The 16,893-nt window shown below is 40.7% G+C and overlaps 1 long non-coding RNA gene across 2 annotated transcripts; it reads left to right on the top strand.

The window, feature by feature from the left end:
• The first annotated feature begins 1,236 nt into the window (after positions 1–1,236).
• On the top strand, positions 1,237–12,417 carry LOC309662703. Of its 2 annotated transcripts, XR_014264897.1 has the most exons (3): positions 1,237–1,991; positions 2,182–2,293; positions 6,170–12,417. It is a non-coding gene; the product is annotated as an uncharacterized lncRNA (long non-coding RNA). The 2 variants fall into 2 exon arrangements; XR_014264898.1 differs by having other exon boundaries at positions 1,237–2,293.
• The last annotated feature ends 4,476 nt before the right edge of the window (positions 12,418–16,893 follow it).

The raw sequence follows: 16,893 nt of genomic DNA, 5'->3' as shown, positions 1-16,893 counted from the left end.
CAAGTTTACTGATGAGACCATGTAGGCATTCTTCATTGTTACTATAGTACTTTTGATTTTTACTATTTATTTTTGATTCTTTCTTAGCATTTTAATTTCTTTTGCATGTTGTCTACTTTTTTCACTAGAGACCTTAACAAATTAATCATAGTTCTTTTATGTTCTCTGATAATTCCAACATCTGTGTCATATCTAGGTCTGGTTCTTATAATGCTTTGTCTCTTCAAACTATGTCTTTTTCTTGGGTCTTTTCACACCTTGTAATTTTTTGCTGAAATCCAGACATTTCAAATCTGGCAATAGAAACTGAGGTAAATAGGCCTTAAGTGTGAGGAGTTATGTTACTCTGGTTAGTAGGTGGTCTGTGTTTAATGTTTGCTGAAGTTATAGGTACCAAGGGCTTCAAATTCCTCTCATGTCCCTGTTTTAGTCAACACTAGACCTTAGGGGTTTCCTATATACTCCTCCTCAGAGAGAATGTATGTCTCATAACTTTTTCAGTTTTAATTTACTGCTATTGTATTACATTAGGTTCTTTTTTTGTGTAATGGTAAAGTGTGGGTTAGAAATAGCATTCTATAATTTTCTTATTAAATCTTAGGGTTTTTTTTCCTAGAATGTGACCTTCAAAAATATTTCTCCATTGAGGTGGTTTTTGGTTTCTCTGTCCTCTAACTACAGAATTCACAATCTGTTTCCTTGAAGACGTAATCCCTTTTGATTATTTTTTATCCTTAAATGAGACATGAAATGTGGAGGGGCCTGGGATGGAAGTAATTCACTTTCCCCACCTGGGACAAGTCTCTGGCAAAGTTCTTTCCCTTGGAGACTAGGTCTTTGTTATGGAAAAGTCTCTGGGCTTATTTCACAGTGGTTATTCTTCTCTTTCCTCTGCTAGAGGCCTGAAGGTATCTTTCTAGATCTTCACCACAAGAATCTAGCTGTTTTCTCAGAGTTGAAGCCCATAAAATTCTGGGGTGCACTAAGGCTGTGTCTCTTAAGAGCGTTTTAGTTTTAGGTTAGTCCACACATGTCCTCCAACTATCTGTCAAAATTAGCATTTACATGTTTCTACTAGGTATTGGTTCCAGCAGCTTCACCTGAGGTAAGTAGACCTCAGCCATGTCTCATTCACTCTAAGTTCTGGTTTCTCCAGATTCTGGGGTGGCAGTTTGCCCTGCAGGTTCAGTTCTCTGATGGACCTAAGTAAAGTTATTGATTTTCAGTTTGCCCTGCTTTTTCCTATAACAAGGTTGGGAATTATTACCCAAGATCTCTGTATACTAGAACTGAAACTGGAAATTACAAAGAAGAATTTTGAATTTACTTTGGAGTTTAGGTGTGGTTTCTGCCTTCTACTTGAGAAGGATCCTCTCAGTGCCTGAGTCCATTTATAGTTTTTTACCAGGCATGAGCCTGTGAGCTTTTACTGTAATCCAAAACAGTGGCAAATAAGGGAGAAAAATGGAGCTGGATGATCATAACTAGTGTTAATATAAGGAAGTAATCTTAAAAGTTGTCATTTAAAAACAAACATAACAAATATTGCATATTAATTTTTTGGTGCCTGAATTCCACCTTATCTCTTACTAAATCTTTTCCTTATATCAATAAAGGGTGATATAAACAACAGTATGAAATAACTATTTTTTATTAATATCTGGGCAAATGTCTGTCACCTCAAAACCAGGCTCCTGGGAAAGATAGACCAGGGAATGTGGTTTTGGCCAACCTCAGCCTCCTCCACGTGTGTGTGGGGCTGAAGCACCAGGTGAAAGACAGAACCAAGGCATGATGAATACCCTCAAATGTATTTATGGATATCCTCCTGAGATTCTGGAATCCCAAGAATATCAAATGCAACCAGACCTATCTCCTTAGTGGACCTCATCACCCATGTACAACAAAGAACTTGGGTGAAATGATGGAACAAGCATCAGCTTTGGAATCAGGCAGACCAGGGTTCAGCTGACAGAACTGTCACTCCAATGGTATGGAAGCACCCCTCAGACATCCCTGAAAAAAGTGCACTTAGGTGACAGCCCCCAGAGGTTAGAAATTTCAGAAGCCAATCTCAGATTCTGAGCTGCTACTCTTCCTTAGCAGCTCCGGCCAGTGACTAAACATGGCTGAGATACCAGAGTCTGGACATTCCAAACTAATATAGGACTCTCTTTTCAGGCAATCTTTGCTCTCGAGCTACCAGCTGGATTGACTGAGACTGTCAGATTCCATTGAGATGTGAGGCTCACCTTGCCCAATCCTGATGTCTCATCCTCTTTTTTATTCCCAGGTATAAACCGCTCCCTCCCCAATCTCTTACACTCCTAGCTCCTGGTGGTTGTGAAAAAAAAAAAAAAAAAGATGTGGGGAAAGTCTTAATGTATCCATTACAGGATTCCATTCCTGTAACTCTTTTACTTAGGTTGTGTCTGACAAGTACAGTGCACTACCCTCCATATCTATATACACTGTAAACATTTTCTATGTTGTAGGATGATTGTTCAAGGTGAACTGAAATGAAAGTGAGAGGTAAGAGAGGAGATAGATCAGGAGGTGGAAATGGAAGGAGGTGGGGGAAAGACAACTGGTTGTGACAAAATTTACCTATTAATGAATATTAGGTCATCAGGTCATGTGGAAAGACTATATGTTTGCCTTGTCTTGCCTTATAAGAATCATCTGCCAGAATACTTTTGCTTCTTTACATACTCAATTGTTAAGAGGTTTGGAAAAAGAAGTGAGTTGGAGGTCCTGGAATTCAAGGTAAACACCAATGAATAAAATCTGAGGTCTGCAGAAAGTCCTGGGGTTGGAGTAATTGAAATCAAGGAGCACATGTGTATCTTAAATACCTCAGTCACAAATATCTCAAAAACAGTTTTTGAAATATACTAAATGCATTAAAAGTCCTTCATATAAATTACCTTTTGTACTTACAAGAGTCTTGCAAATTAAAAATTATCTTTTCATTTCGTTAGAGGAGGAAAATAAGACCAAGCCCTTTCCCAAAATTACACAAGAGAAAGTGATGGGCCAGATTCAGAATATCAAATCAACAGCGTCTGCACCATCGCCTTTATTTAAAACATGCTTCATGAGCAAAATTGTTCTGTTCAAGCAGAGCAGAGTGTCCAATGTCTGCTTAGAAACATTCATTTTTAACACAGTGGAGGAAATGCTTATCTTTAAGTGCAAATTATTTACTAAGTGGAGAAACCATGAAACATCAGAGAATCTGGCAGATGCATGTAAATGAACCTTGAACGTGCCCTGGACTAGCATTGTAAGAACAGTGATAAACAAACGAAGTCCAGTCACCCCATTTCACAGCCAGTGGGAGGGGTATGTGGCAGCTGCAGCTCCAGGTGCCTGTGTATTGCCAGTTCCCTTCCTGCTAATGGAGATTCTCCACACTGACATCTAGCTCATTTAGCTTTATTCCAAGACAGAGTTTTTCAAAAGGTAAGATTATTGCCTAGTTAGTAAAACAATTATATAACAAGGCAAATCCCAGTAACTAGCCTAATGTCTGGTATACAGTAAGTACTGAAATGCTTCTTTAAAGATTGAATAAAGCATTTAATATCAAGAAACTTCTATTTTCCTACATAGTTTCCTAAACAAGGCAAATATTTAGTAGTTTGGAAAAGGTTTTCATGAAGATTAGGCAAAATCATTATTATTTATTAAATGCCTACACTGATACCTTTCAACTATGTAATTTACACAATCTCATTTAATCCCTATGCTCATCTTGAAAGCTGTCTTTTATTTAAAAAGAAAAGAGAAAATAATCAGATAAATTAAAAACACACTCATGGTGATATGCAAGTAAATGGTGCCAAAATGATTTGAATCAAGGACAGACTGACATCAAACGCAAAGCATGTTTTCTATCACATCTGGTTTCTAGGTGTGGTTCTTGGACCAACCAACAGCATCAGTTAGAAACTTGTTAGAAATGAAAATGCCTTGGTTTCAACTCAGAAATACTGAAGCAGAAATTCTGGGGATAGGGCCCAGCAACATTGTTTGGACAGATCTCCAGGAGATCCTGATGTACCTCAAGTGTGAGAGTCATTGTACTAGACCATCACCTTCTCAGATTTTATTTGCTGGCCTTGCACTATGTCTTTGCTCTTATTCCTGAATTTGTGCACAGGCATACACTGAGGATATTTGCAGGTTCGGGTCCAGACCACTGCAATAAAACAAATATTGCAATAAAGTGAGTCACATTAGTTTTTGTTTCTCAGTGCATGTAAAAATTATGTTTATACTGTACTGTAGTCTATTAAATGTGCAGTAGACTATACAATAGTACAATAATGTCTTAAAAATGTACATACCATAATTTCAAAATATTTATTGCTAAAAATTCTTACCATCATCACCAGGTCATAATTATTTTGCTGGTGGAGGGTCTTGCCTTGATGTTGATGGGTGCTTACTCATCAGGGTGGTGGTTGCTGAAGGTTGGGGTGGCTGCAGCAATTTCTTAAAATAAGACAAAAATGAAGTTTGCTGCATCGGTTGATTCTTCCTTTTGTGAATGATTTATCTGTAGTATGTAATGCTATTTGATAGCATTTTACCCACAGTAGAACTTCTTCAAAATTGGAGTCAATCCTCTCAAACCCTGATGCTGCTTTATCAACTAAGTTTATGTAATATTATAAATCCTTTGTTGTCATTTCAATAATCTTCCAAGTCTCTTCACCAGGAGTAGATTCCATCTCAAGAAACCACTTTCTTTTCTCATCCATGAGAAGCAGCTCCTCAGTCATTAAAGTTTTATCATGAGATTGCAGCAATTCAGTCACATCCTCAGGCTCCACTTCTAATTCTAGTTCTCTTGCTACTTCTACCACATCTGTAGTTCCTTCCTTCACTTGTCGTGAACCCCTCCAAGTCATCCATGAGGGTTGGAATCAACTTCTTCAAACTCCTGTGTATATTAATATTTTGACCTCTTCTCATAAATCACAAATGTTCTTCATGGAATCTAGAATGGTGGATCCTTTCCAGACGGTTTTCAATTTAGTTTGCCCAGATCCATCAGAGGAATCATTATCTATGGCAGGTATAGCCTTACAAAATTTATTTCTTAAATAATAAGACTTGAAAGTAAAATTTACTCCTTGATCCATGGGCTGCAGAATGGATGTTGTGTTAGCAGACATGAAAACGACATTAATCTCATTGTACATCTCCATCAGTACTCTCGGGTGATCAGGTGCATTGTTAATGAACAGTAATATTTTGAAAGAAATCTCTTTTTTTTCTGAGCAGCAGGTCTCAACATTGGGCTTAAAATATTCATTAAACCATGTTGTAAACAGATGTCATCCAGGCTTTGTTGTTCTGTTTATAGAGCACAAACAGAGTAGATTTAGCATAATTCTTAAGAGCCCTAGGATTTTCAGAATGGAAAATGAACATTGGCTTCGATTTAAAGTTACCAGCTGTGATAGCCCCTAACAAGAAAGTCAGCCTGTCCTTTGAAGCTTTGAAGCCAAGCATTGACTTCACCTCTCTAGCTATGAAAGTCATAGACGGCATCTCCTTCTAACAGAAGGCTGTTTCATCTACAATAAATATCTGTTTCTTAGTGTAGCCACCTTCATCCATTACCTTAGCCAGATCTTTTGTATAAGTTGCTGTATCTTCTACATTAGCACTTGCGGCTTTACCTTGCACTTTGATGTTATGGAGATGACCCTTCCCTTAAGCCTCAAGAACCAGCCCCTGACGGCTTCAAACTTTTCTGCTGAAGCTTACTCACCTCTCTCAGCCTTCACAGAATTGAAGAAAGTTAAGGTCTTGCTTTGGATTAGGCTTTGGTTTAAGGGAATGTTGTGGCTGATTTGATTTTCTATGTAGACCATTAATAAACTTTCTCCAAATCAGCAATTTTGCTTCCTTACCATTCCTGTGTTCACTGGAGTTGCATTTAAAATTTCCTTAAAGAACTTTTCCTTTGCATTCACAACTTGGCTAACTGCTTTCAGCCTATCTCAGCTTTCGACGTGCCTTCCCCACTAAACTTAATCATTTCCAGCTTTTGATTTCAAGTGAGAGACATGCGACTCTTCCTTTTACTTGAACACTTAGAAACCATTGTAAGGTTATTAATTGGCCTAATTTCAATATTTTTGTGTCTCAGGGAATAGGGAGGCCCAAGAAGAGGAAGACAGATGGAGGAGCAGCTGGTCAGTGGAGCAGTCAGAAAACACAACACATTTATCAGTTACATTCGAAGTCTTATATTGGAGGGATTTGTGGTGCCCCAAAACAACTACAGTTGTAACATCAAAAATCACTGATCACAGATCACCATAAAAAATATAATAAAGAAAAAGCTTGAAATGTTGTGAGAATTACCAAAATGCGACAGAGACACAAAGTGAACAGCTGCTGTTGAAAATGGCACCAATAGAATTGCTAGACTCAGGGTTGCCGCAAATCTTCAATGTGTAAAAAACCACCATATCTGTGACGCACAATAAAGTGAAGCACAATAAAACGAGGTATGCCTGTATACTATTGACATGCACTATACTGACCAAAAATATTTTCTCTCGGTTTCAATAATTTGTCAGACCCTTTCTGCAATGGAAATATTTTTCACACATAAAAATTAAATTACATTGCATTACTTCTTCTGGGGACACTGAGTACCCTGGAAAACAACAATTTTTAAGTAAGGACATTCCTTCCCCAAAGATAATTGCTGCTCTCTACAGTTTTATCACAAATCTTAACAGAGTTTTATTTTAGTTGCCAAATTTTTTCAGTATGAAAAATGATCCTACAATTAAATGTTAAACAGTGATTCATTGTGTGACATTTCCCAATAAAGATAAAAATGATCAATTAAGTAAACAAGTTGTTGAGGTGGGATTTGTTCACCATCATTGTGAATGATTCATTTGTTTATCAATGTTATCTGAAGGTGGCCCATGTTATGTGGAACTTTCTATTTTCCCATGAGCTCAGAGTCAGCGCTTTACTGCATCCATCAATGACCACAACACAACAGCACAGTAAGAGAAACCCTGACTCTGACACCAGCAGCAGTAGTATGCTGTGAGGAAGGTTTCGAGGAAAGCCAGAGGAAGGGTAACCTTGCAGCACACACAGAAAAACAAAATTGTGTTCTTATAACCCACCAGTTCCAGGCCTGCTCTCTCTCTAGGAGTCTCCATATGCTCTGTTCCACTGTGCTGGCTTCAGCCTCCTCCCTCTGGTCTTTTCACTCTGTCTCTTTCTCACTGACCCTCTGCAAACAAAGAAACTTCCTTGAGATCCATTTCCCCAAGACACAGAGCTAATCATAAATATACTTTTTCTATTATACATATTCAAAAAGAAGAAAACATCTAATTTTTGAAACCACCCACGTTTTTTCAATTCTAAGACAACTCCATAGTGGAGCATGGAGACTTCATAGAGGTTTTCAGTAAAAGCAGGGATAGGCAATAGAACAGGTGCTGCCACTGCCATGGCTCCTGATGTCCAGACATATCAGCTGGGGCTGGGCCTGAACAATGTTGCTGGTCCCATGATATGACATAAACCTTCCCTTTAGATAGAACCAACCAGAAGATAATTCATCCTTTTGCATATGAATTTAGACTTAAATTTCTGGTTTCTCCTCAGCTCTCTGCTAGCTCCCCATTATCCTTCCCTGGGGAAAGAATGACCTTGATGACAAGAAAAGACCTCACCTTGTCTAATTTGGTGCTGATTATTGTTGAATCTGTTTAAGGAGCACAATGTGGTTATACATTTTACTGAACAGATTTTTATACTCTCTTAGGTCCTTAAGGAAATAGTCACTACAGCTTTGGAAAAGGAAAACATCCCACAAGCAAGACAAACACTTGAGCTGATATGAAAATCACGGTGATGGTCTTATGGGCATCGCAGTATAGAGGTCTCTGAAGCACAGAGCTTAGTAATGAAGGTGAGGCAGCTGAGTGGGGGTCAGGACCCAAGACAAGCCCATCTGGCTCCCAGTACTTCTTCCCTCCCATCTGGTCTTGCAGCAAGTGGTATAGAAAACTGGTTAAGAGTAGGCATTCCAGAACCAGACAGTTTGGAGATTAAAATCCTGGCTCTGCCACCCAGTAGCTGCATCACTGTGGGGGAGTTAGTTTTTCTGTACCTCAGTGCCCTCATTGATTAAATGGGGGATAATAAAAGTACCTGTGTCTGACTATCATTTATTGCTGCATAATAAATCACCAAATGTAGTGGTTTAGAATGGCAGCCATCATGTTCTCTCTCACAGGTTTTGTGGGTCATCAATTCAGAAGGGCTCTGCTGGACAGAGTTAGCTCAGTCTCTCTGCTGGGGTTGTGGTAGTTGGGCAGTGACTGGAGCTGGAACTGGGGGTGAGTACATGAAGCAGTGGGGGACGGCTGTCATCTCTCTCCTCAGGGCAGTTGGGTTGCTATAAGGCAGCTGAAGGCTCTGAGGAGTATTCTAGGAAGCAAAGTGGAAGCTGCATCATCTTCAGAGAACCGACCTCAGAAATCACTCCACCAGACTCCGCAGATGGAGCAGTCACAACAGTTCCACTCTCAAGGAGACACCACTTCTCTGGGAGGAGCATCAAAGTCTCATGCCACACTCACCCATAGACAGGGTGGCAATGGTATGGTCATCTCTGCAAAGCACAATCTGCTGCAAAGGGGTGCCCAGGGGTGTAAACAGGTTAGTTCACATAAAGCACTCAGACTATGCCAACCCTGACAAAGCACGAGGCTTACAGAGAGGTGCAGCCAAATCTCCAAAACAGGCATCTTTGAAAAAGCCAGATGAGGAGCCTGCATCCTGCGTCTGGGGAGAGGCTCTCAGGAGCAGAGGCTCCAAGTCAGCTCTACAGAGGATGTGCTCGTTTAGGAATCCCTGTGCTCAGGCCTGGGACGCCTCTCCAGGTGTGAGGAGTAGAAAAGACAAGGGCACCTGCTAAATGGCAAAAGGTGGTTCCATGTGCTATTTGCGCCAACCCTATATGGACTGCCTGTGCTTGTGTGAGAGCTGAAAGAGGATTTGGTTGAAATTCCAGAGACAGGGTCTCAGAGGTTGCTTCTGTCTCCACATGCTTACGTTATCGGGGAACAGAACTTGCCAGGGGTGCATGGTGCAGCCGTCCTCTGCATGGCTTTTGATTCAGGTGGACAAAGTCAGATCTGAGCACTGCTGCTAAATGGCCATAGGATCAAAGGAAACAGAGGGGGAGGAACCCATTACCACTGGTAGCTTCTGCATAAGACTCCTACTCTCTTGCTCTGCCCTTGACTTTGCCTCTCTTGGGCTTGCCTTTGGACTTTGGCTACTGCTTCTGGCTTGGCCTCACATGGATGCCCTTTGTGATCCCTCTATACATACTCTGTAACCTGTCTCTAAGTTTTCCTGGTTCTACTTCTGAATCACTCTCCAATCTATCTCTGTTCCCTCCCCACTGTCTCTGCCTTCTCATTTCTCCCTAGTTCTCCTTCCTCACATCTCACCCCTCCTTCTAACTGGTCCCGGTGCAGGTTGGTGCCTCCACCCCGTTCTCTGCACTCCAACTGGTAATCTTACCATAGGGCTTCAGATACAGGTTTCATCACTATAAGAAATTCTGTTATTATATAACAGACCTCTTTTTAAGAATAAGAAAATAGGTTATGGAAAATGTTAAGAGGTTCTGAGTAATAATTTGAACTACATGTTCTGATTTTTATGCAGTTTAAATTTAGCCCCTACCGTGACATATAAGATCAGGATTTCTTTCTCTTTCTCTCAGCTTCCCTCTCTGCAGCTCATGACATTGTTCAGTTATTATTTTTATATTGTCAATGTTTGTAATGTTTATGTTCTATTCTATAACACAATTTCCGTGCTTGTTTAGCGTTGATATGAAGTGCAAACTGTTCCAAGGTTCAGGACCAGTTTTACTTCCCTATCCCATGCCTAATTTTTCAGTTGACCTCCTTTCACTGTTGGTAGGTCTTATGTTTATTTGTTTTCATTTTTTTTTTCAAATTGAGCTTAAGGGTGTTGTGCTTCTTGAGATCTATCATGTTTGAGATGATCTGCCTAGAACTATAATACTGGTATGTAATCTTTGTTTAGTGTACTATTGTTGGTCATGCTTTATGTCCCTTGGAATACTTAGAACTAATTTCACGTCCTTACAAAATTGAATAGTGGCTAAGAGAAATTCAGTACTGTGTCCATTCCTTTCCTAAATGCCCCTTTATAAGTGATTCCCTTGATGTTAATTAGTTTACTTGATCTTCCTGGATTATGGTAATAATTATTTTTGATCTTCAGAATTAGGACAGTTTTCTCTCTGGGGAAGTTTTTCCTTGTGTATAAGAATGTGTGTTTTGTTCCATTTGTTGGAGGTGACTTTTCAGGGACCTAGTTATCCTTAGATTATATCTTTGTCTCTCTTCCATATTGATCCTCTTCTCTCTAGTTTATTTATTTAAAAATCAAGGCTTTCTGCTTGTAATTCAGTTGTCAGTGGTGACCATTCAGTTCTTTGCTGTTATAACATTTTACTGGGTCTGAGATAATGTGATCACAGTGTTGTTTGGTTCCCAGTTTAACTTAGGTCTGTAGTGCTACTTTTGGTCTCATTCTATGGTTTTATCACCTCTTCTTTGAAATTTTGAATTCATGTTCTTATTAACCTATTCTGCATAGTAAAGGAATATTGGTAAATTTTCCTGTATTTCTCTGCTTAGGTTTTTTTTTGAATATTTTAATGTGCCTTTGGCATGATACAATACCTGTATCTACCTATCTATCTATCTATTTATCATCTATCTATCTATATTTTTGCTGCAGTGAGTCTGCATACTTGTCATGTTGACTCTTTTCCTCCTGCTCAGGCTACTACATTTCTATGGTGTAGTGTGAGTGATTCATTCCCTCTCACCACACAGTGCCTGAGGCCAACCTGTTTCCTCTTCCTCATAACCACTGGAAGGCAAGTGTTGGGTGCTCAGAATTCTGGCAGGTCTTGGTATCCTGGGGGTATGGTGAGCACCTGGAGGAATCTAGGTTCCCATTGTAGACAGCCTTAGTTGGATGGCCTAGGTGTAACTCTCCCTGTGAGTTTCTTTCAATGTTTTACACCAGAATCCCTCAGCTCCCCAAGTTGAGGTGTAAAGCCCACTCCCACAAGGGAGGATTCAGTGAGGGCAGTGACACCTCAATGTCAAGATGGAACTAGCACTGTTCTGTACTGTTCTCTCCCTTACTCATTTCTCCCCAGCTCTTACTATCTCTCTGCTTTAACAACAAGAGGAAAATGGGAAGGCCAACCACTCACTTTGCTTCTTTTCAGTTTTAGGGTTACTAGTGCAAATTTTCACAATTAGTGGGCTCCTGGGTTGTGGGAAGAAGATTAACATTTGAGTCCTTCTGTGCCTTCCAGATATTCTAGAATGGTATATTTTTCTCATTAATCACCAGATTTTTCAGTTTTTTGTGTTATATTGTAACCCCGGTCATCTGTACTTTCTGGTGGCCAGTTATATTGCTGTGCTGCAGTTCCAATCTGTCATCTTAGTCATGACTTTTCTTCTAAATGAAATCTTCCATGGAATCAATGCTCATGTAGTTCAGACTCAAAGCATTGTTGTATCTGAAGTGCAATCTGCCACCAAAAAGAAATAATAAAATAATTTTAAAGGACTGTGTAGCTCACTTGCACCTCCTGGAGGGTGTTAAGTGGCAGGTGGGTCATTAATCACTCACCTGTTTCTGCAACACCCCTCATGTTCCCTTTTTCTCCCTCCTGATTTTCTAACACCACACACACTCTTCCAAACTCAGAAACATTCTTTAGTCAGCTCTAGCCTAGCAAACCTTGTGTCCCTTTCATCTTCTCTTTTCTCCCCAATTCTACTTCACAGAAGGTAAAATAACAGTTTAGGAGGAAAATCTCTCCCTCCTTGGAAGGTAGGAGAAAGGAATAAGCTGAATCCCCCCTAGAAGGGAGGGGAACAGAGACTGGAGACTTTCATATGGTCGTCACCTTAGTGCTGTGATATGTAAGACAGATAGAAGTGCCTGCAGCTATTTTAACTAAAGAAAGGGTGGATACCCCCATCCCAACTTTAACCCCCGTCTCTCCGCTGGCCTCACTCCAACTGTATGGATTTTGGGAGACACCTTATAGGACCCTATCGCTTAGCAGAAGCCCCAGCTTGGTGAGCACTACCAGGAATATAGACAATGCAAAAACTCGGCATTGTAAATTGATGGAGGAAAGTCTGGACTCTTCAGTTTATGTGTTGGGACAATTGGCTCGCTTGTGATAAAAAAATAAAATTAGCTCACTTTACACGAAATGTATGTCCTTTGTGGGCTAATAATTTAAACGCAAAAAATAAAAATATGAAAGTTTAAAAGAAAATACATCTTTACTACATCAGGGTAGGAAATAGTTTCTTAGAAAAGACAAAAGAGCAGAAAATATAGAGGAAAAGATTGATAAATTTTATATATTGGAATAATAAAATAGTTACGCTCCAAAAAAACCAAAATAAGCACAATTTTTAAAAAAACTTCTGGGTAGAAGGAGCTATTTGCCAAGCAAATTCTGGTAGCCAGAATACATAAAGAACTCCTACAAATCAAGATAAAAACCAACAGTACAACAAAGTACAATAAATGGGAGAAAATATGTGCAGGAGAGAAAACCACCTGGTCCATCAACATTTAATAAATCCTTTACCTCCTTAGAAATCAGGCAAACTCAGTGAAAACAACAAAGGAATGGTATTTCATTCTCATCAGACTGAAAATAAATACCCAAAAAGTAAAAAAGCAAGTATGATAGTTTAAAGTGTTAGTAAGGATGCAGGCCTGCAGGTTCTACTAGAGAAAGTGAAAATTGGTATAACTGCATTAGACAGCTATTCGGCAATGTCTGTAAAAGAGAAGATGCACATTCTTTAGGTCTCTTCAGTTCTACTAATAAGTAAATATTCTCCAGATGCTCTTGCACATCAAAGGAGGCATGTCAAAGAGGCTCATTGCAGACTGGTTTGCAATAAAGTAAAAGACAAAACAAAATGTAAATGCTTATCAGTAAGAAAATAATTAAGTTATGATGTATTAATACAATTAAATACTATGCATACTTAAATGTATGATCTAGATCCACAATGAATGAGTCTCAGAAAATAAAACCAAATGAAAAAAGCTTGCTATTGAAAAGCACAGTATGTCATTTTTGTAAATTTTAAATACTTAGAAAAAGTATTATATGCTACTTACAAATTCATATAAAAGGGGTACAAGTGTAAAAACACTAACTTCATGGTGACTCCCGCAAGGAAGAGGGGAGAGGAAATGTAGGGGATATGATAGGGGTGTGAAGGATATTACAACAATCTAAAGTGTTTTATTTGTAAAACAAAACATGAAGCAAATAGGACAAACATATCAACACTTGTTTGTCATACTACTCACCTTACTTTTTTTTTTAAATTAATTAATTAATTAATTTAGTTTTGGCTATGTTGGGTCTTCGTTTCTGTGCGAGGACTTTCTCTAGTTGCAGCGAGCGGGGGCCACTCTTCATCGCGGTGCACGGGCCTCTCACTATCGCGGCCTCTCTTGTTGCGGAGCACAGGCTCCAGACGCGCAGGCTCAGTAGTTGTGGCTCACGGGCCCAGTTGCTCCGTGGCATGTGGGATCTTCCCAGACCAGGGCTCGAACCCGTGTCCCCTGCATTGGCAGGCGGATTCTCAACCACTGCACCACCAGGGAAGCTCTCGCCTTACTTTCTGAAATTTGGAAAATTTCCTAATAAACACCAGGAAAGAGAGAAGAAAGGAAGCCGGCTGCTGCAGGATGAAGTCCACCTGCTCTGGTGGGCCCTCCAAGTCCCCATGATGTGTCCCAGCCTCCTGCTTCAGCCTCATCTTTGTCCACATCCTCCCTCAGACCACACTTGTGCTTTCAACGTATGAATCCCCTGTAGATTCACACGCGGTGCTCCTCCCTCACACCTCCATCCTCCTGCTCCTGTGGGGTCCTCAGCAGTTCCTCCTCTGGGAGGCTGACTCTCCCATCTGGGCTAGTTGGCTGTTTTCATATCATCCCATACTTAAAATTTTTATTCATTTATCACAACGGTTTGTACATATCTACACGTATGTCCCGCTGGATAGATTGAGAACATGCTGAGGGCTGAGCTTATGTTTATACCCAAAATTCAGTCTAAAACCAAGTGGGGCTCAGGGAGTGCTTGTTGAACTAGTTGACTTGACCTCAGGCATGCTCTTGGCCGTCTCCTGGTGGGTCACCTGGAGCTGCCATGGAGGCCAGTGCCCCCAGACCTGCCTTGGGCTGGTGGGGGAGAGCTACAATCACGTGGTACAGGTGAAGGCGCTGCAAACAGCACTGACCTTGTTTCTTCTCATTTGGGGAATGAAGAAGCATTTTTTAAAAATGAAGAATTTTTTAAAAATGGCTTTTATTTCTATTTCAGCTTTGGGGGCTTGTAAAAGTCTTACCCTCCATCCTCACAAGCCTGCTCCTATCTTGATTCTTTGCTTTCAAGGACTGGATTCATTTTTTTCTGCTCTAGTGATGGAGAGCTAACTCATTGCTGTGGGTCTCTACTCTTAAGTACCTTCCATAATTACATCATTTAATCGTCTGACACTCCTGCAAAGTGTGTAATCCTGTCTCCATTTCACAAATGAGTAGACAGAGATTCAGAAAGGCAAAATAACCCCTGCAGCTTGCAGTCATGCAGCAAGGACCAGGTCCAGACATTCTCCCCTGGATGGTGTAATTCTGTACTCAGTGCTCTGCCTCTTCCCACCACCCTGCTCCTCCCCAAAGCTCCCTGCCCCTACTGCTCCTGCCCCTGGGGTCAGTGGGCCTCACTGTCAGTGTGGTCGAGGATTGGATCAGCAGAGCAGACATGCTGATAGCAGAGATGTGTCTGAACCAGTCTGGAGGAAAGGCAGTTAATGACAAGCAGCCTCATTACTCTGGGGCAATCGCACACAATTAACAGATTTGCTAATTTCATAATTCCTACCTTTCTAATAAACATACAGTTTCATTTCATATGTGGGGTTATTATTCATTTATCAATATGAGATTGCTCCACTTTGAAGCATAAGTAGAAAAGCAGTGGGAGGGGGCATCGGAGCTGAGGGATGTCCAGGGTCACATGGGCAAAGGCAGAATATGCTACTGTTCATAGGCTTTGTCAGTGAGCTGGCATCTCCGAGGGCAGAATACTCTATGTAGATGAGATCATTAGCAGAATTGCACAGCTAATGAAGGGCAAATTAATGAAACTCTGTAACATTTTATAAGCCTGTACAAACAGCAACTTGTCATACATCATTGGTAAATAATCGCCAGAGAGTTGTTTGGAACATATTCATTAAGTCTTAACAATACCAGCTGGACAGTTTATCCTCCATGGATCAGCTTGTTCAAATGTGTTTCTCTCTTTATCTCAGGCTCTGAGAAGTAAATTTCAGGTTGTGATTCCAGACAGGTATCTCACCTGCTGGGTATACCTGGGGAAGAGCTGGAGGAGATGGAGAGAGATGTCCCACTCCCCAGCAAAGGGCAACAAACCATCAAACTGCAAAAATGTTGTCGGTGTTGTTACAACAGAATTCCTTTTCTGCTCTTACTTTTCAATACTTACATTTAAAGTATTGAAAAGGACAGCAAAGGAAAGATGACACCTGTTTGGACAAGTGAGTACATCTGGCTGCTTCTAGACAATGCCCTGCAGCCCCATCATACACACCACATGGTGAGGATAATATAATAGCATAGAATGGGCACAATTATATTTAAAATGATTATCATTCTTGCCATGCACTCTCATTAGGTTGGAATGTGACTAGCCTAAATTTGGAAGTCATTTTACAAAGGTTCATGAGGACATAAATTAAGTCTGCTCTTTGTGGAGTTGCTAGTGCAAAAACAAGTGGTGCAATCAGCCCAAAGACCATTGTATGCTAGTTGGGCTGTGCATGGGGCCAGTGTGGATGGATGTGCCTGGCTGAAAGCTTGTCTGTGTCTTCTAGTGTCACCCTGAGGTCACTGTGAGTAGGTTAGTGTTGTGGTTCTGCTGGATGGACAAGGGTGCTGGCAGGACATTCATGGTTACTGAATTAGGAGGGAGAAAAGAGAGAAATGGGGAGAGGTTGAGATAGAGAATAAACATGGAGAAGGCAGTTATAAGAACAATGTGGTTACCTCACAGGACCTGTTCAGTCCTTTCTCTTCCAGGGCCTTGGGGTCTATCTCTCATCTGAGGTCATCAGGAGAGGCAACAAACCGGCTCTTACTGGACATTGGAATGGTTTGTGTCGTGACAGGTTCTGGGCTAACTCAGAAGCTAATGGTTACAACTATTCCCTGTGGGACCAGTGGTGACAGGAGCCTCCGTGCAGCCAGGTGGGAATCTGTGGAGAGGGAAAGCGAAGCAGCTGTGAGAAAGAACATGGCCAGCTCTGCAGAGACTGGATGGCCAGCTCAAGTCCTCCTTCACTGCTCACTAGCTGTCCAAATGCTAACAAGCATCAGTCTCTCTAAGCTGAGGATTATTGAAAAAGTTGCTATTATGGACTGAATTGTGTCCCCCCCCAAATTCATATGTTGAAGCCTTAATCCCCAGTACTGCAGAATGTGACCGTATTTGGACATAGGGTCTTTAAAGAGGTAATTAAGTTAAAGTGTGGCCATTGATGGGGGCCTAATCCAATGTGATGGTATCCTTATAAGAAAAGGAGATTAGGACACAGACACGCACAGAGAGCAGAACAGGTGAAGACACAGGGAGAAGGCAGCTGTCTACACGCCAAAGAAAGGTCTTAGGAAGAAACA

Source organism: Balaenoptera physalus (genome assembly GCF_965194825.1).
Source record: "Balaenoptera physalus genome assembly, chromosome: 6".
Classification (NCBI taxonomy): Eukaryota; Metazoa; Chordata; class Mammalia; order Artiodactyla; family Balaenopteridae; genus Balaenoptera; species Balaenoptera physalus.
Note: the sequence above shows the minus strand (reverse complement) of the source record. Positions and strands in the feature narration are given on the sequence as shown.